General features: G+C 37.3%; 1 protein-coding gene and 1 long non-coding RNA gene across 4 annotated transcripts in view; both read left to right on the top strand.

The window, feature by feature from the left end:
• Window positions 1–21633, top strand: part of PPP3CA (protein phosphatase 3 catalytic subunit alpha) — a 366845-nt gene that overhangs the window by 220732 nt on the left and 124480 nt on the right. The gene's annotated exons all lie outside the window — the stretch shown is intronic.
• LOC111750785 (uncharacterized) lies at window positions 1110–20753 on the top strand. The gene is made up of 2 exons (XR_002785835.2): window positions 1110–19676; window positions 20525–20753. It is a non-coding gene; the product is annotated as an uncharacterized LOC111750785 (long non-coding RNA).

Here is a 21633-nt window from a genome sequence, read left to right on the forward strand (position 1 = left end):
AAGATAGTTTATATTGGTTAAAAAGCCAAAAATAAGTAAATAAATGGATAGATGGATAGATATATAGGTAGGTAGATAAAATAAACCCAAATCCGTGGGTGTCCAGTCGATTTTGACTCAGCGACCCTATTAAGAACCCTATAGGAGTAGAACTGCCCCATAGGGTTTCTAAGCCTGTAAATCTTTACAAAATCAGACTGCCACATCTTTCTCCTGAGGAACAGCTGGATGGTTCGAATCGCCGACCTTAGATTAGCAGCCAAGTGCTTAACGCAGGGCACCACCAGGGCTTCTTATATTGGTTAAAAATACTTAGAAAATGCTCCTTAGATATGAATTAACTTTTAGTCGATTAAAATGGTTTAACTAACTTGCGTTTTCCTTTGCATCAATCATTTGAATAAAAAAGCTTTTAAATGCTTTTCATAAGCTGCAATTTATCTTAGATGCAGATTTTGGCTTTCGGTTATTGAATATTTCGGGTGACTGATTTGTTCAGACACTACTGAACTTCACTATTTATACGTCTGTAGCACTTGCTATGGACAATCACAACAGAGGCCACAGCTTAGGGCACTGAGGCCCAGAGAGGGTAAGTGACCTGCCAGAAGAATCGTTACGAGTGTTTTCCCTAGTTTTAACATTTCTCATTATTCCCTCCAACATCTTGTTAAATTATGGTTTGGTGCAAAGGCCCAAAGTCCTAAACGTTGAAACTGAGAGACCCTTTAATGCACAGTGGCTTTCAACACCTGTTTTTTCATTTGAACCTCAAAATTTTTTTTCAAAAATGCAGAAAGTCTCTCTCCTCTTAAGAACTGCTTTTTAAAATTATCTTGTTGCACACTGTTCCAGCTCCTCTTTCTCACCAGGCTTTCCTTTGTGATCTCTCTGAAGTACTGTTTCCACATAACACATTCTTTGTTCACTGCCTATCTTCCTTGGAGCTGCTGCTGCCTTTCCCAGGGATTGCATAGGAGGCAGAAGGCCACCAGGAACCAGCCAGGGACACTCGGACTCCTTTTCATTGTGAATAATTTCCTCAGCTTGAAATCTTAACAATTAACCGGGTTACTGGTTTTTGTTTTTTTTTTTTTTTTCCTCTTTTATCTTCTTGGTATATATCTAGCTTCAGTTATTTCACAGAATGTTCATCTCTCTAAAGTTTTTCCTACAAAACAAAACAAAGTAATTTCATCAGTGGCTTTTTTCTCTCAATTCTTATGTACATCTCTATGACCAGTTACCAGTTGTCATCAAGTCAATACCAACTCATGGTGACTCCATGTGTGTCAGAGTAGAACTGTGCTCCATGGGGTTTCAGTGACCAGTTTTTCAAAAGCAGAACACCAGGTCTTTCTTCAAGGCATCTCTGGGTATACTTGAACCTCCAATATTTCGGTCAGCAGCTGGGCCACTTAACCCTTTTTACCCGCCGGGGACTGTTACCAGTATAACATCACTGTTTAAATGCACAAAAGAGTATAAAGGATTATACTGTTTTCAGATGGAACTATCTGAAAAGAAGTAATGAAAACTTGGAGTTTTTGTGCCTGTTAGAAAACTGTTTGGGATTTATAAAGCATTTTCCAAAATAAAAGGCAGAACTGTACAATTTTGATTTGAAAATCAAGGAATTAGAGTGCCTCAAATATGCATAATTAAAAGAATAGAAGAGGGTTGAATAAATGTCAAATCTTCCTGAATGAGTTTGAAAGAACCCCAAAATTATCCAAGTCACTTCTCAAATCAGCCTTTAAAATCTTTGATTCAGTGCATACAAAAACCAAACTTTTGTCATGTTTTCCTCAGAGCTAGGTCCCTGTCCTCTAGGCTTGACACTTTAGAGACAGTCTTCATTTCTTCTTCTCCCTCAACCCCGCCTCCCATCTCTAGTCAGCCACTAACTTCCACCATTCCTTTCTGATGTGTTTTTGTGTCCATGTTCTCCTTAGCTGTGTCTCTTGCTTTCTTCCTGCCTGACACAAATAACCTGGGATATGGCAAGTACAAAATGCCTTTGACATTCCTAAGGGATGTGTTGTAGAACTTTCACAATTAAATGCATCAATCTCCCTACTTTAGTATAACTCATTGTCTATTTTTTATTTCTACTACGGTTGACTTGGGGTGCTTTGCATAAAGAAACATTTTTCATCACATCGAGATAGACTGCATACAGGACCAGAATCTAGGGGAAAACAAAGAAGGCAAAACCTCATTGAGAACCAGAAGCATGGTGCTAGCTAATGACTTGCTTCCCCAAACTGACCTCATAACTCTGTGCCCTAGAAAATTAGAAATGAGAACATTTGGAGATCTCTTGGGAGAAGTTGAAATTGTGAATGTTATATCTGTGATTGCTAAGGGGCTATGGTATTTCCTGCCTATTTTGTCTGCAGTTTGTCTCTTTCCCTTCTAATTCATTTTTTTTTTTAAATCTGCTAGATTAATTTTGCTAAAATGCCATTTAGCATTCCTCATTCCCTGTTTAAAAACCTGCAGTGACTCACCATTAGTTTCAGAAATCAATTCAAAAGGCTTAATGAAGCTGGTTTCAGGCCTCCCACAGTTTGGCTCATACCCACCTATCTCCTATTCTCCTTCATAAACCTTTCAAATATAGCCAAATTGGTTTGTTCTTTTTCCCTGGAGTATGCTGTACATTCTCCTATCTCTGTGCCTTTGATTCTTTTTATTTAATGTCGGCTGTGTGTGCCTTAGTTTAGGTCCTCTAGACTTGGCCTGTGGATATGTAAAGGCCACAGGGGAAACCCTGGTGGCCTAGTGGTTAAGAGCTACGGCTGCTAACCAAAAGGTCAGCAGTTTGAATCTACCGGGCGCTCCTTGGAAGCTCTATGGGGGCAGTTCTACTCTGTCCTGTAGGGTCGCTATGAGTCGCAATCTACTCAACGGCAACTGGTTTGGGTTTTTGGTTTGAAAGGCCACAGGAGTTGAAATGTAGAACTCTGTTAGTTAAAGGGCATTTCAGAGATACAAGCTAATGCCATTACTTCAACTATTAGTATTTATTGGTACAAAAATTAATTGAATCAGAGCAGAAGGATTGTCTACACGCTGAATGAATCATTCAAGTCATTCAGTAATTGCTAGTCTTTGGTAACCCTTCAGGCTTTATTTGTGAAACAGGTTTCATGTTTTCATATGAAAAGCCACAGTTGAATAAGAGAGCAAGTTTTAGAATCCAGTTGTCTGGGTGTGAAACCTCACCCCCTCCTACTAATGGCATATAGTTTCCGTATTTCTAATTGGGTATAATAATGACATAACTACGTTGTAGGGAGATTGTAAAGATAAGAACAGTGCCCAGCACTTGGTAAGAGCTTACTAAATGTTAGCTGCTGCCATTATTGATAGTAGTAGTATTAGTAAAGCTGTTTTCTGCTAAATTTCTTTTCTCCCCCCTCAGCGTTTACTTCACCACATTCAATTTTGAGGTAAAAGGTATTTCCTGCTTTGAGAGCGAAGTGTATTTCAAGTAAAAAAACAAAAACTCAACTAATATACCCTTAAATTGTAAGGAGGCATTTAGTGCATGGAGGTAGTTATGTGCCTCCTTTCCAAAATGGGAACTTACAACAAAGGAATCACTTAAGTTTAACAATTCCTTGTATTAGTCATGTAATCATCCCTTGTCTTAGAAGCCTAGGGCCAAATGGACCTGTTCCCAGGAGAAAGAAGCTATCTCTCTTGGCTGAACAAAGATTTCAGTATAAAGGCATTCTGCCCTCTGAGCCATTGCTCCCTCCCTTATCTTGGAGTGCTGACTCTCCCATGAGAAAGAGCAGTAGATGGGGCAGCAAAAGCAGAAAGAACTTTTCTCTTCCTTTAAGTGGATTCAAGGCCTCAGGTGCAGAAAGAAATGCCTACTCTTCCTGGACTCTTTATAGGAAAAAAGAGCCAATAAAGGTGCTCTGCATGTATGAATCAGCTCATTTATTCATTCATACATTCGTGTACTCTTTCATTATTCATTCCAGGTATCAGCCGTTTATTGGGCATCTACTTGGTGGCGTAGTGGTTAAGTGCTACAGCTGCTAACCAACAGGTTGGCAGTTCAAATCTGCCAGGCGCTCCTTGGAAACTCTACGGGGCAGTTGTACTCTGTCCTATAGGGTCGTCATGAGTCAGAATCGACTCTACGGCAGTGGGTTTGGTTTTTTGGTTTACTTGGTGACAAGCATTGTGGTAGATATTGAACACATTAAGGTGAAAGGAATGAAATTTAGTTCTCTGCCTTGAGGTTCAAACAAAAACCAAATCCATTGCCACTGAGTTGATTTCAACTTATAGCAACCCTACAGGACAGAGTAGAACTGCCCCATAGGATTTTCAAGGCTGTAAATCTTTACGGAAGCAAACTACCACATCTTTTTCCCTTGGTGTAGCTGGTATGTTTGAACCACTGACCTGTCAGTTAGTAGCAAGCATTTAACCACTGAACCATCAGGGCTCCATGCCCTGAGGTTAGTAAGGCATTGTTTGTTTAACATACCAGTACTAGCTGCCTTTGAGTTGATTCCAGACTCACGGTAACCCCATATATACCAGAGTATACTGTTGCTCCATAGGGTTTTGAATGTCAGATTTCTCAGAAGTAGGTCACCAGGCCTTTCAACATAGCAAGGTGAATTAAGTCTTAAAATATTTATTCTGGGAATGAATGCATTTTGATGCAGATTAACATTTGCTAAACACCATGCGAAGTGGAACAAATATAAAGCATTAAAAATTTGCAAAATGGAAGTAAAATAGAGAATCTTTTATTGAGGAGAAGAAACCCAATCACAGTTGGAGTTGATGACAGGGTAACTCTGGAGTAAGCTCTAACAAGCAGTGTCTAGAGTGCAGCTACTATGTATTACCTGTGTGGTAAAATGTTGAAGTTTAAATATTACTACTAGAAGGCCGTACAGTTTTCAGGTGGGTTGAAATTATTTTTATTGCCCCACAGCATAGTTTTAGAATATGTGTTTGTCCTATCTGACCTGCCTGGGAAAAAGCTCATTTCCAAATTCCTGTGCAGAATAAGCCACATGCCACTTGGTTGTCAAGACTAATTTAAGTTTTAAGAATGTTGGTAAGTTCGTTAGTCAGAATTATGTTATTGGGCAGATTGCTTTGGGTTTGAAAATATTTTTTTGTTGTTTACTCATTGTTAGGCTTTGAAGTTTGGACAGGATGGTAAATACTATTTCAATATGGAGAAATTTTTCTTATTCACTAGCAGGACCATTCACAGTTCTCGAAGCATTCTGCCCAAAAAATAATTTGGAAAAGAATAAAGAACTATTTCTTCTTCAAAACTGGGATACCAGGCAATCAGCTTTCATAAGAGGGATGAAATATCCAAGTATATAGGGTACTTAACTTCATAATAATTGAGGTGATTCCATTGTCAAGTGGAAAACTTACTCTTTGTGATCTGCAGATTTTTTTCCTCTTTTCGAGTGGTCATGATCTTTATTTAATAATCTGTAGCAAAGAGCAGCAGACAAGGCCACACCAGTTGCTATTGTGTTGATTCGAAGTCATGGTGACCCCCTGTTATCAAAGCAGAACTGCTCTCCGTAGGGTTTTCAGTGGTGATTTTTTGTAAGCAGATCACCAGGCCTTTCTTTTAAGGCACCTCTAGGTAGACTTGAACCACCAGCCTTTTGATTAGCAGCTGAGCACTTAATCATTTGCACCACCCAAAGACTCCGGACCAGGTCAGGTGTGTGTCCAAATCCATTCTTTCATTAACAAAGAGCCTTGATGTCAATATGTGGTAACGTTTTAGGCAGTGGGCCCGAGCACTCGGTGATTCTCTTTAGTGAGGTTATGAGTATGATTTTTATTTTCCTTATCTTAGCTGACGTAAGCCCGCCAGGAAGAGGGCATCATAAAGGTTAAAAAATTCTTTTTGTTAGCTAGATAAGATTTGGATGTTGTTTGGTTCATCCTAATCAAGGAAGATGCCTAGTTGAGTGCTAATAGAATCCTTAGTTTGGTTTTCTAATTGGAAGCCCTAATTAAACTCTGACAAGAGCTCTGTCTGTTGATGTTGTGACACCCTTTCTGTTGACCTGACTCTTTGTTCAGAAATCTTTTAGCAACTAAAATGTGGGGCAATGGCTAGAACTTTATATTCCATGTGTCCAAGATATAATTCTGTTTTTCCACTAATGCATGATATCTGGAGAAATCTTGAGCTATGTGCATTTTGTTGAAATGAATGTTACATAGAAAAAGATGAAATAAACATTTTATTTCTTGCTAATGGTTGAACTTAACAAGGGATGTTCTTTTATTTGGTACAATATCATGCTTTGTTTAGGTTTCACGTTAAGGAGAAGCCTGAATTCTTTATTTCATATAATGCTGGCCTCATTCAGACCCATGCACAGAGAGTTTCGGCACATACAAGTCCACCCTTCCTGCACACAACCCATTAATAGCTTCTCTTTACTCTTTGGATACAATCCAAACTTCCTACCATAACTCTCAATGCCCAGAGGGCTGCTTTCCTCTCCAGCCTCTCCTGAGATCTTTCCCTTTACTCTCCAGGCTCTAGCCTGACTAGATACCATACATTTCATGGAATTTGTTAAGCTCCCCTTTAACCTCACTAAATCCTACTCACTCTTTGGGTCACAACTTAAATGTCACTCCTGTGGGAAATCTTTCCTTATCCGCAGACTGTATGCAATCTGCTGCCTTCACACTATCCCTTCTGTTGAGACTTCCTTGTGGGCAGCTGCCATGGAGTAGGCTTCTGAGTCATGGCAGCCCCATGCACAGTGGCGTAAGACACCCCTGGTCTTGTGCTGTTCACGTGATCAGTTGTGGATCAGACCTTTGCAATTCATAGGTTTTCATTGGCTGATTTTCAGAAGTCAATCATCAAGCCTTTCTTCCTAGGCTGGAAGCTCTGCTGAAACCTGTTCAGCATTGTAGTAACACACTAGCCTCCACTGACAGATAGATGGTGGCTGTACTTAAAGTGCATTTAGGCAAGAATTCTACCACTGAACCACCAATGCGCAATTTGGTGAGACTGTTGTTGTTGTGGTTGTGGGCAAGTCAAGTCAATTCTGACTCATAGCGACCCTATATAACAGAGTAGGACTGCTCCATACGGTTTTCTTGGGTATAAATCTCTATAGGAACAGATCATCAGATCTTTTCTCCTGCGGAGCCACTGGTGGGCTTGAACCACTGGCCTTTCAGTTAGCAGCGGAGCACTTAGCCTTTGCACGGACAGGTGATACCAGTGCACTTAAATTTACTTTTAATGAAGCATTCAGTGGTCTGTTATCTGTGTTCCCTACTAGACTGTTTCTTATAGGGACTGTATCTGTCTCTCTGCCTTTCTCCCCAGTACCTAAGATTATGCCTGGTAGGTTATCGTAAATATTTGGTAATTGATTTGTATAAGTACTATGCAATGGAGAAATGATTTCTGGTAGAAATTAACTCGAGTTACGTTTATGCATTTTGTTTTATTTTTTGCCACATAACCTGGATTAACAAATGCCTACTTTCTTACTCTAAATTGTATATAGATAGCCTTGTAACATTCTAGGATCTTATAAAGTATCATATTTTCATTCAGGACCCACACCTTAAAATGTGATCAATTGGATAGAATGTGAACTAATCGTTTTTAAAGATAACTCATCAAAAGAAAACTATTTTTCAAATATCCAAAAGCACTATAGATATACTACATATAAACAAGTTTGTTGGTTATCCTCACTTATTTAACTATTCTTTATCAAGCCCCATAAAGACCTCTACTAATATATCTGATCTTAGATTAAATTACGTATTGAGACGGTTTTTTTTTTTTTTTTTACATCTATTTAATCATTGACTCATCCAGTCAGTACTCACTGAATGAAAGAATGAATGAATAAAAGAATCTTCAATACTAGGCTGAAGTTTTATTTAAAAAGAAATATAAAATATTTCCTCTGTCTTCTAGAAATATTTGGAAAATATTCTTGAAGTTTGAATTTTTAGCAGATATATTCTGTTGTTGTAGTTACTCTGAAATAATGAGGTTTTGCTATACTTTATTTCCAGAATACTGGAATATTTGAATATATATGGAAAAATATAAAACTTTGGCTTATCTGAGCTGAAGTTTGGCCATAGCCTATACCTCTTCTCTCTTGTGTAGAAAAATGAGAATAAACATTTCTATATGGAAGTGAATCCGTGGAACTTTAAAAAGATAAAATGTAAATAGATGAATTGAATATTGGGTCAGAACAATGATTGTTCAACCTTTATGTTCAAATCCAGACCAAAAGTCCATGGTCTTGGTCCATGAGTCAGCAGTGAAGTAGCACTCTATGGAGAGCAACTAGTGTTAGAAGCAGTGTTTAATGCCTAATGTTAAAAGTAAAGTCACGTTATTCTAAACTCCTCTTATGAACTTAATTTTGTAGCATTGCAATTAGCTATAATCATTTTAATTTTTGTTTGCAGAGTTTTCCATCCCCCCCTTCTTTTTTGGCAAACTTTTATTGACTACACATAGTTTATAGCATAGTAGTCCCAATCTAGGAGCCCCTGGGTGGTATAAATGGTTAAGCATTCAACTATTAGCCAAAAGGTTGGTGATTCGAACCCACCCAGAGGTGCCTGGGAAGACAGGCCGGGTGATCTGCTTCCAAAAGACTTGAAAGCTGTATGGAGCAGTTCTACTCTGCACACATGGGGTCACCGTGAGATGGAGTCATCTCAACAGCAGCTAACAATAACAACAATCTAGGTCTGGAAGATACACAAATGAAAAAGGCATGGCAACTCTCCCCAAAGGCTGGATCTCTAGGGAATCTAACTAATGTCTCCCCATATAACATACTGTATGCCATGGTAGATTCTAAAAATTAAATAAAAAACAATGTTTTATGAGAATGCCAAGGAGGAAGCCATTAATATTAATTTGTAGAATCAGAGAATTCTCCATGGAGAAGATGGTAGCTGAGGGTTGAATACCATCTCAACAAGCAGAAAGTAGGAGACAGAACATTCCAGGTAAAACAGAACTGCTGAAAACAAATTATTGTATGCCGGAGGACAGAATATGTTTGGAGATGGGTCTTGTAGGTGCTAATGGCTAGTCTGATTATGTCCGTATTGAGGAGAACCGTGAATGAACTGGATCCACCACCAAGAAATTTTTTTTTAACTAAGACTCTTGTAGTCACTGATGATGATCACCAAAAATTTCTGACTCTCCCGCCTTTCTAGCACATAGTAGAATTATACTTCTTGACTCTCTCTAGTTAGATGGAGTCATAACTACTTCTAAGCTTTGTGTCGATAGCAGAAGTGATGGAGCATTTATTGGTCTATGCAGGAATTTATGGGGCATTCTCTCTTCCCTATGGCACATTTGAAATAGTGATTGTCCCGTATAAGCAGAACCCCCACTGACCAGAGATGAGTGTATAATTTGAGCAAGACAAAAACCTTTATTGTTTTAAGCTACAGAGATTTGAAGCTGGAGTCAAGACCTTGTTTTAAAAATCCCAAAATAATCTTTGTGGAATTATGTAGGATAACATGAAAAGAAGGGAACTCTGGAGTTAAGAGATCACTGAATTGGCTGTTGGGTTAGTCCTGAAAAAAAAAAAAAAAGATAATGAAGGTCAGCAATGACAGTGAAAATGGAGAAAAAAAAAATAATGTGAGTGGTATGATGGCAAATGAATGAACAGGACAGCTTAATAAATTAGATGTGAAAGGCAATGATATGGGAGAGCTGAAGGTTACTTCAGCAGAAATTCTTACCATTTAACTGGTGAAACTTTTCCAATTGAAGTGGTTTCATTATTATATTTCCTTTATGTTTGGATTTTTCTCCTTAAACTTTAATTTTCCCCTCCCCAAAGGTTTGGTGTAATTAAATTGATTTATTGTCTGTATTAATCTGTATTCATTTGTAGTTTGAGATTACTAGACTTTCAGGATTTTGCTTCTTTACTGCTTTGTTTATTCTATACCATATGGAATATATAATGCTTTATTAAGTAATACTTTAAATTCAGTTTTAGAAAAATTTTTGTTCCAGTGAATTAATGAGAAAAAAATGATAGCTCTAAACTACCTTATCAACTACATAATTATACTCTAATCATGATACTAATGGTCACATAAAGTACTTTAATTTCAACAAAGCAATATAACGCATGTTTTCTCAGTAATCAAGTGAGGTAGGCAAGGAAGGAGTTAGCTTCATCAAATAGATGAGAAGCATGAAGCTTAGGGGCATTAAGTTAGCAAAGAGCAAAATCAATCTTAAACCTGTGCTTTCTGTCTCTGTGTTGAACTCTCTTCACACTACAAAATGCTACCTGGAACTCCCAAGATTTTGAAGCACAGAGAATGCTGAAAAGCTATCAGGGGTTCCACAACAGAGTTTAGAAGTATCACTGCCCAGTCAGACCCAAGGAAGAACACATCAACTTCTAGAAAAAAGCAGCTAAGATAGAATGTGTACTATTTTGTCCTTTGGATTTTTTGTAACTGTGGGCCTATTCCGAATCTTTTTAACATTGTCTAAATGTCAGATCACCTTATTCCTTCTATTACAGCTTTTGCATATTGGGGGTAGGGTGAAAGTATGAAGTATGTGCATTATTACTCTACCCAGATAGTGATACATGTAGTATAGGCTACAGGTCAAGAGCACAAAGTGCATTCAGAGTCTCGGTCCTGACATCAAATCCTTACTGCCCATGAATAGCCATGTGAATGGGATCATTATACTCTCTCTCTAACTTTAGTTTACTCATCTCTAAAATGGAATAAGAGTTGAACATGGGTAATTGTGAAGTTTAAATGTAATAATCCATATAATGACCTTACTGCATGGTTGTGCACACTGCAAACTCTCAATAAATTAGCCAACCAAAAAAAAAAAAAAAACAAACCCACTGCTGTTGAGTTGATTCTGACTCATAACAACGCTATAAAACAGAGTGGACCTGCCCCATAGGGTTTCCAAGGAGCAGCTGGTGGATTTGAACTGCTGACTTTTTAATTAGCAGCCGAGCTCTTAACCACTGTGCCACCAGGGGATAATGATCTAATGAGATAACCAAACTCTTAGGAGTCCTATTGATGCTACCATCATCAACCACTTATAGTCTAAAGTGTAATTTAGCAACTGTGCCTGATAATTTGTAGCATTCAATAAATGTTTGGGGAATGAAAATACTAGGCTTGGGTATGCTATGTTCAATACTTACCTCTTGATTAGAGAAAATCATGTTAGTCAAGATACAGAGGAACCATGATTACTTCGATTTTAATAGCTAATACCTAAACTTTGTGAAAAACACAAGCAAAGGCTTAGGAAAACAAAACAAAACAAAAAACATTGCCATCGCATTGGTTCTGATACTGAACTTGACACATCTAGCAAACAAATCTTCATTTAGGTTAATGTTTGACTTTCTCTTTCCCCTGGGGTTGAATTACCATATGATTTCAAATGCTAATTTTTTAGTTATACAAGCTAGAAGATGAAACCAATTACTTTTCTTACATTCTGAATAATACATGCACTGCTCTATAACCTGGGTACATTAATAATGTCTCTAAAAGCAATGGCTTCTAACATTTAGGTGAATAATGTAAGAGACTATATAAAGCTAAAGTCACTTTGCTTAGCCAGTATGAGATACACCTTCTTCTAGTCACAGTATTGATTATTGATACAAAGTGCACAGTAAATATCCTACTTATTCATAATTTTATTTTATCTATTTGCTGCTTTAAATAATTTTTTTTTTTTTTTTTTTAGAATTTAATGATTTATAAGTACTCATGGTTTTAAAGATACAAAACTGTAGCATTTTCTGTAGCAGCATTTTGGTAAGTCCCAATTCCTAAAATCAACTTTTTTATTACTTTTAAAAAAATGGAAAATCTCAATGAGAGACAAACTAAAAAAAAATTATTAATCTCACGTACTAGTAAAGAAGAACTATTGTTACAGTGTTTTTTTTTTTTTTTTAACCTAAATACATTATACATTTTATTTACTGATTTTTTTCTGATTTGGAATTTAGTAATAGGAAATTTTGAGAGAGTCCCTAGCTGTACCCCTTATTAACAATTAAGTATATAAAATTTAAGCAGTCCTAGTGACATCTTCACAGGAACCTTCCCTCATAGAGCCTTATATTCCCCATCTTTTCATGGATCTGATGGGGGACACATACCATCTGAGATAGAAGACATGCCCAGGCACCAGGCTCCTTGGAACCATAAAAAGTGCTATCAAAATCCAAACAGGTGGCAGTCCAGCTGTTTACTTGTTAGCTCTAAAATATGTATGCTAATTTGGTTGAGAATTCAGTCAACAAAACTGCTTTATGAAGAGAATATCAAGAGATTTATATCTCCAAAAAATCTTCTATTTGCTAGTATAAAAAAATAAATCTTGGGAATGTTTCTTCCCATGACATCTGAAATTACTGTGTTCTGAAAGATAAATTAGCTTTCATGAAGAAATCATTTAATAAATTAATAATCAGCCTACCTCTGGCAACTGATTTAAATGTTTAGAAAATCTACAGGAAAAGATTATATTAAGGAACTATAAAATGTCATAAATTATAAATGGGAATACTTATCTTGTAATAGTTATTAAAAACTATACATTTATTTAATTTAAAGAGTCAGATAATTCATAAGTCATATTGACCTAGCTCAGATTTTTATTTCCTATCTAGCTCAAAGGCAATGTTTTTTTCCAGCTGTGTTTTAAAAATTCTTTAAGGCTTGATTTTTTTTGATATCATGAAGCGATTTAACTCTTACTGTATTTCAGTACTGATGCTGCTTTTCATGTGTCCTAGGGGAAAGATTGTTCTTTTGTTTATATTTGGGTGAGAGGGTTGAGATAACATTTTGGGAAGGGATTATTATTACCTGTGATATGGCCAAAGCCAGTGAAATGACTTGATTGTGACTATTTTGGCAGAATATGGATATTAACAGGAGATACCAAGTTACTTCATTGACTAGATTTTGGAAATGCCTGTCTGCCCTCATAATGATTAGGGACTTGTCATAATTTGGAAAGATAATTCAGTTTATTTTAATTAATTTTCTAGGTTTTTTTTTTTTTTTGAAATGATAAATGCTAGCTATTTTAAATATAGTCTGTTATTAGCCACGGGGAGGAGGGGATAGCATAATAAATGGATGTGTGATTTGAATTTGCAAATTTCTTTGTGTGAATGTGTATTTATATAGGCTGAGGATGAAATATGGGAGAGTCCTGAGGGAAAAAAAATGTCCAGTGTAGCAAATGCGTTGAGTGCATTACACTTTTAAAAGAGTAACTCTTGGAGACAATCCAGATTGGTCCAATTTCAAGTAGCAAAGGTAATAATATCTGTGAATTACCTGTATGCCAACATACTTGTATTATATTTCAATGGACTCAGCTTTTTCTCCTCAGTGTAATAGGAGCTGTGTGTCTTTTTTTAGTTCGTGGCCTTTGATATTCTCAGATAAAAGGCTTCCTTCTGAATTCTTTGATCATATACTACAGCAAGCCAGCAAACTTTTCACTCATGGCATGTTTGAAAAAAATTCTCATATTCTTCAAATGTGTTTTAAAGTATTTAATAATTCAGTGACATTTTCTACAGCGTTTAAAGGAATTTAAGCCAGAATTTAATGGCATGCTCAAAAGAAGAATTGAATAAGTGGGATATTCTTGGCCAGAGTGGAAAATCCCTGAACTATAAATCCAGCACCTTATCAGTTTTTATTAAATGCAACATAGTGACAATGCATTTAACTGCAGAGAGTCCTATGGGAATAGCCCGGACTTTGGAGGCAAATGAATGTGGGCTCAAGCCCAGCTCCACCACTTAATAGCTCTGTGGCCTCCAGCAGTTATTATGTAACACCCAAGCAGCATTTACCCAGTTAGCTGCTGTATATGCTTCTCTAGAGTTCACCTGAGAGATCTGGCTTAGAGATACCACTATGAAGTTATCACAAAAATGAAACAAAACAAAACACCAAAACCATTGCTGTCGAGTCAATTCCGACTCATAGCAACCCTATCGGACGGAGTATGTATATCCATTGTCTTTATCTGACCAGATAATTCAGTCAACTTACGATACTTGTATTTTTCTTTTTCTTTATTTTAACCTTGTTTCCTCTGCTAAATAGTCTAAAATGCATGACGTTTGATGCTTTTTTGTATTCTCCTCTATTGGCGTTCTAATGTCAAGTATCATGGTACCACAACTAGGAGAAATCAATGAGATTATATTTACTACTTTGTATTGTAACTGAAAGTTCAGCGTTTGTATCACCTGTCCTTTACATTAGTTAATTCATTCATTAAACTTTTTGAGCTAGTCACTCATCAGTCTGTTGAGATACAGCAGTGAACAAAACAAAGTTCCTATTCTCATGAATCTGTGTTCTAACAGGTAAAGATTAATTTATATCCCTGGTGACACAACAGTTTAGCACTTGTCTGCTAACCAAAAGGTTGGCAGTTCAAATCCACCCAGAAGCTTTATAGGAGAAAGACATGGCAGTCTGCTCCCATAATGATTTTAGCCTAGAAAACCCTATGGGAGAAGTTCTGTTCTGTCACATGGAATCACAATGAGTTAAAAATCAACTGGATGGCACCTAACAACAACATAGGAGGTTATAACAAGTGCCATGAAGAAGATCAAAAATGGGTAACAGATGGAAAGTGTTAGGTAGAGAATGAATGTAAGATGGGGGATCAGGAAGGCCTCCCTGAGGCTATGACATTTGTACAGGGTACTGAATAAAGCAAGGGCAGAGCAGAGCACATGTTTGGGTGAGGAATTCTCCAGGCAGAGGAATAGCAAGTACAAAGGCCCTGAGGTGGGAGTTGGTCTGGTGTCCTTAGGTAAGCAAGACCAGTGTGACCAAAGCAAAGGTAGTGACCGGGAGAGAGGGAAGCAGAAGTCAGAGAGGGAGCCAGGGGGCCAGAACATTAGGGCCTCAGGTTTTACTCCAGTTAAAATAAGACAAAACAGGAGGATACTGCGCAGAGAAGTAAAATATTGGTTTTTGATATCCTGTGATTGTATTTCTGTCAGAATCATGAGTAACGAAGCAAAATTACTCAGCATTTCGTGTAAATGTACAACTAGGGAATGGTGTCTCATAGATGGTTTAATCTCAAATCTCTATCTGCTTTTATTTACCTATGTGCTAGAAACAGATAATTTTGTTTAAGTTAAATATAATTATTTAACAGAAATACGTGTCTGTAGATAGAGAGATAGCCAGACTCATGACACCATTTCTTCATTGGAATACTGTTCCCACTGTGAACTATCTGCATGATAATCCTGGTGATGTTTCTTTTTGTCTGTAATAAAGTGCTTATGACCTGGTCACAGATACTTTGACTTTGACCAAAATGACTCTTAAAAAAAGAGCAAGCTTGAATTTTTTTCTTCCCAAATGAAAGTTTTGGAATATACTTTTTCACGTTATTCTGAATCACACGGTTAATGCATCTTATCCAGAGAATATAACAGTAGAAAAGGAAAGAATAGGAAAGAGGAAAGTGTCCTCAGTGACTAATCTGTCCATTGCCCTTGAGTTGATTCTGGCTTATAGCCACCCTGTAGGATGGGGTAGAACTGCTCCATCAGGTTTCCAAGGCTAATTTTTACAGAAGCAGACTGCCACATCTTTCTCCTTCAGAGCTGCTGTTGGGCTTGAGCCACCAACGTTTCAGTTAGCAGCCAACTGCTTAACTATTGCGCCACCAGGGCTCCTTCAGTGCCTATAGTGCATGATTAATTTTCTAAGTACCATGGAGTAGAGTGGTTCAAGTCTATCAGTAATTACCTGTTATTAGCAGTGGCAGTATATTTACATAGGTCATTATTTGTCTGCTGAGATCTACATCCTGGGAAATGAGAATACTATTAAATCATTGGTGCGGAATTCTGCACTCAGAACTCAGCATGGATGTACACTGAAATCTAATTTGAAAAGTAAATTGCAAATAGGAATATAGCATGAGTTCTGCTTTATTGAAGACGAGTGAGCTTTTTATAATCTGCAGCAAACAGAATGAGTTTGGACAATTATCAATTACGTTTTTTAAAAACTGGTCTATGAATAAACACACATACTTGGAATAGGGAATTCTTACTTCATTTATTCTTTTCAGCAAGAACACTGTGTTAGTAAAATACAGTTGTCCTCCATATCCATGGGTTCCGCATCCATGGAATCAACCAACTGCGAATTGAAAATATTTACAAAACAAAACAAAAAAAGACAGTTCCAAAAAGCAGAACTTGAATTACGCTGAGTCCACACGAATGAAGTGATGTGTAGGCATCCCCTGCTGTAACCTCCCACCATTTCACAGTTCCTCAGCCTGAGCCTCTCTCCTGTGCTCATTATTTGAACATTGTTTGCCTTGCATGTAACAACTATTTACATGGTATTTACATTGTAATAAGTATTATAAGTTATCTAAAAATGATTTAAAGTGTAGGGGAGGATGTGTATAGTTATATGCAAATACTACACCATTTTATAGAAGGGACTTGAGCATCTGTGGAATTTGGTATCCATGGCGGGGGGAGGTGAGATGGGTGGAGGGGAGTGTTGTCTTGGATACTGGAGGATGACTCTGTAAAATTACTGTGTGAAATAGATGAGAAAGGCAGCACAAAAGACATAATTTGTGATAAAATCCTGGAATTATATAGTAATTCCATTCTGTGAGAAGATTTAAAAATACCATAAGAGAAAATAAAATTTTAAAGACTTAGAGAATTAATTGTATTGTCCTAATTACGTTAGCATATCTTTTCAAGTAGTAGTAGTAGTTTTTGGAACAGATTTAGACTCAAAGCCAGTAGAAAACAGAATTAAATTTCTCAGAACCCTTAATTTTATTTATTCAGTAGTTACAGGATAAAAACAATCAAACAAAACAGACCCACTTTGGGTAGAGTATCCATTCTTTTTTATAAAAATACCAGAACTCTATTTAGGTTCACTCTTTTCTGATTTATACCTAAATCACTGTTTCTATATTTGGCATATTCTTTTTAGGGATCAAGCAAAAATATTATTGTGTTCCTATAGTGTACAAATGCAAAGCATATTTTCTTTACCCTCTAGTTGCCTACATCAAATTTGGGAATGGGGATATTACTGTACAAGGAATTAAAAGAATCCTTGGCCTGACCCTGTCACTAACTGCCAAATCACCAAGTCACCTTTAATATAAGATTTAGTTTCCACTTTTATGAAATAGAAATAAGAAAGCTTGGACTGCTTACATCAACTAGAATATTTAGACTGTTAACTATTTTATTCGGTAAAATAGTTTATGTGAAAGTTTTCTAAAAATTATTTTTCATTTGTAAAAATAAACCTTGTAAAGTTACATGTTATACTAGGCTGGATAGCAACTCCCCCCCCGCCCCCGCCCCCAAATTCATGTCCTTCTTTTAATCTCAGAATGTGACCTTATTTGGAAATAGTGTCATTGCAGATGTAATTCTTTAAGATGAGGCCATACTGGATGGAGCAGGGTGGGCTCTTAATCCAGTATGACTGATAAACTTACAAGAAGTGAAGAGACACACAGACATACAGGGAAGACAGCCATGTAAGACGGAGGCAGAAATTGGAGTTATGTTGCCACAAGCCAAGGAACACAGGGGCTACCAGAGCTGCTAGAAGAGACAAGAAAGGATCCTCCCCTAGAGGCTTCAGAGGGAACATGGCCCTGCCAACACCTTGACTGTGGACTTCTAGTTTCCGAACTGTGAGAAAATAAATTTCTACTGTTTTAGCCGCCCAGTTTGTAGTACTTTGGTATGGCAGGCTGAGGAAACTAACACACATATGTAACCTTATATGAAACCATGTATAGTTACGTATGTATTTATTACTAGTGCAGGATGAGTACCAGAAAGAGCAAAAACCTAATAAGATTTCATAAAAGTCAGAGTGCAGAGGGGAGAGTACTTTTGTTATAGTAATAACTACCATTTATATGCATTTACTATGTCTCGGACAGTGTGCTTGGTGATTTAAATATAATACCAAAACCAAAAAAGCAATCCCACTGCCATCGAGTCGATTCTGACTCACAGTGACCCCACAGGGTTTCCAAGGTTGTAAATCTCTATGAAACCAGACTGCTGCATCTTTCTTCCACAGAGGGGCTGGTGGTTTCAAACCGCCAACCTTTCAGTTAGCAGTCGATGGCTTTAGCCACTGTGCCACCAGGGCTCCTTAAATATAGTACAGTATCACACAATAAGGAGATGAGTAGAAATCTTGTTCCTGTATTAGAGATGAGAACTCTGAAGTCCATTAGGGTTTAGTTACTTGTCCAAAAATGATGCACTTAATAGTAGCAAAGCCAAGATTCGGATCAGCTGTAATAGAAGCTAAAGCCCACACACACCTCACCACAACACCAACTGTTTCTCCAAAAGGATCGGCTGGAGGTGAGGCTGAAGAGGTAGGATAGAACCAGACTCTAGTGAGAGGAAAGGAGACAGCAGTGCCAGGGTGGAAAATCTGAATTTTATCATTTAGGCAAAAGGCAACCATTGATTATTTCTGCCCTGAAAATAACACGGTAAAAGTAATGCTTTAGGAAGGTTAGAAAGATCTCAACTTTACAGAAGTGGAATTATGATTGCTCATTTGTTAATGACCTATTTTATATAAAGCAGAATAATGAAGACAAAGTCCTTACTGGTTTGAAGTTTTTATTGTTTTGTTTGGTAGAAGGTGTTTGATTCCCTACCGCCCCCTTGAGGAGTGACAGCCGTGAGTTATAATGAGCTTCCCAAATGTTTACATGCCTACTCACAGGCCATGGAGAGTAGTAAATTGCTCTCTTTCTCATGACATATTTAGATCAGGAGAAGTTGGGGGAGGAGGTCAGTGCTCCATCCACCAATTAAAACGACTGTGGGATGATGAGCCTCTGAGAATACCATCACAACAATGAGAAGAAAAAATAGCACACAGACAGGAAACCTAGACCAGAGACAGTGTGACTCAGATCTTGCAAAGGACTTCAGCCTGCTCCTGCTTTGGGAAGAGCTATCCCTTGGTTTGGGTAGGCGGTGAAGTGAGGGTGGCATTGTGGTGGTTCTCAGAGAACCAGAGAAATGACGTGACTTCCAGAGGCACACTGATTGAGATGGGAGCTGTTTATGTGCCTTCTCACACCGGCTGGGCATGATGCCTGGCAACAGCAAACCTTTCTTCATCCACAGAGACAACTGGCTTTGTGATTCTTTATTTAATAGGTTCCTTCAGTTGTTTTAAAGGCATGGTCTCAGTCAGGTCTCCCCCCACCTCCCACCCTTCAGTGTGTCTTTTTAATTGCTTTGAAGTGAAAGAATCATAGGTTCAGAAAGTCATTTAATAGTCTTCTATTCTAGACAACACCAGAAAATCTCCTCTGGACTATGTCTGCCAACATCTACCCTACTGAGCAAATATTTATTAAATCCTTATTTTTTTATGGAAATACAGGGGTACATATTAAGACGGACACTTCCCTTACAGTCTAGGAAAAACCACAAGACAGTAACCAAACAATACCATATGTCACCAATTGTAAGGTATACTTTTTTTTATATTTTCTCATAAATGTGCCTGTGTCTCACAATCGCTAGCAGTCAAGCAACAGTCATGATTTACTTGTCATTGTGTACTCATGCACAAACTTGGGCATAGCTGTTCATATTCTTGTCTCTGAGTTATGTGCACGTTGGAACTACATGTGTTGAGTTTAATTGTTGTCTGCAATGTCTTTCAAAGTTATTATTCTTGAGCATTGAAACTAAATGTTATTGTGCAGAAAGTCAAAGAAACAGAATAGTGATGTTTGTTTAACCTTTAAAGATGAATTTAAGATTAAGAAAAGAAAAATATTCATAATTGGAGGAGTCTACAATTTCCTGTTTTCTCACAAAGCAAAAATCAAATGCTTTACAGGATCTGAAAAATAATGGCTGCCATAAGCCAATGAAACCATTACATTTTCTTACTAACGTGCAAGAAAAAGATTGTCTCTCATACACCAAGCAAGAAAGTCCGGCAAAGAAATCCTGGCTACAATACTTGAGAACATTTTTTAGAAACACTGTACCATAAACACTTTGATAGCATAGGTAGTATTTGGTGAAAAACATCAATAACTGATGTGAAAAATGATTCTTGGTAAGTCAAAGTCAATGAGAAGATGATTTAGGAGTGTATTAACCAATAGGTATTTTGCTTATGTTTTCTTTTTGAGATGTATACAAGTGATAAAATGATAACAGAAATCTAAGTAAGTATAATACTATCTCCTTGAAGTATAAAAAAAGATTTTAAGTGATAAGAAAATATTGTGTCATTGTTTCATTGCCATGTCATTTAGTGATACATAAATTAATGTCGTATCTTATAATCGATGGTGTCTTAGGATCAATGAAATGTAACTGGAGGACAATCACAATGCAGTATACCTTTTAATCCTCAGAGAACCTCTGCAAGGTGAGATACTTCACTTTTATAGATGAAAACATTTAAGTGATTAGCTCAATATCTCACAACTGGTTAATGGTAGATCTTCCATTTGAACCAGAGTTCAAGCTATTCACTCGAGTTAGTTGCTAAAGTGAAAAAAAATGAAAAAAAAAAAAAGTGAAGGGAATCATTATTCAAAGAGAAGAAAACAAAGAGAGGACAGAGGGATATGTGTGAAATAACAACGGCAGCTTGGGGCTTCACACTTTGCTTAAATATTTCTGATCTAGATGAGCTCCTTTATCGCATCACTTTAACCATTACATTATAAATGGTTTTCATTGTTACAAATGAATCCTTCTTTTATATTGGGCCAAACTGGCTTCCTTTTAACTTTCAGTCATTTGCCTTTATTCTGCCCTCCAGAAAAACGTAGAAACTAAGCCTGCTGTCTCATCCATGAGAGCCTCTTACGTACTTGAGGACAGTTATCATGCTGCCCTCTGTTTTGTTTTCTGGACCAAATAACCCCTGTTTTTCTTAAAAAAAAAAAAAAAAACATGGTCTCTAGGCGCAAAATAAAGTTAATCCTGCTCCTCGAGGATAGTCTGTTTTGTCAATGTATGTTCAAAAATAAGTTCAGAAAAATCTATTGTATTAGAAGTTTCATCACAAACGTGACAGACATTGAGTTTGCAGTCAAGTAAAGCTTTCAGGAACTTTGCAAGACAGTGGTTATGAACTCAGGCTCCTCTCATCCTGACTTTCTTTTTTTGTTGTTGTTTGTGTGCTTTTTTAAGGATTTTTATGTCATTTCTCAGGTCACTTAGTCTAACTCTGTACCTGGACAGGGAAGACTGGAAGAAGGGCTTGTGGCCTAGACATCTACATGTGGAAGATGGTTCACCATAAAGGCCCAGATGCTTATAGTGGCAGGAAGTCTTGTCTGTACAGCCAGGCATGTATTGTTTGACATAATAGGTATCATATGTAGATTATAGTCCCCAGGGTGAGACTGCCTGGTTTGAATTCCAGCTCTGCCACTTACCATCTTGGACAAGTTAC

The sequence above is a fragment of the Loxodonta africana genome, chromosome 5 (genome assembly GCF_030014295.1).
Source record: "Loxodonta africana isolate mLoxAfr1 chromosome 5, mLoxAfr1.hap2, whole genome shotgun sequence".
Lineage (NCBI taxonomy): Eukaryota > Metazoa > Chordata > Mammalia > Proboscidea > Elephantidae > Loxodonta > Loxodonta africana.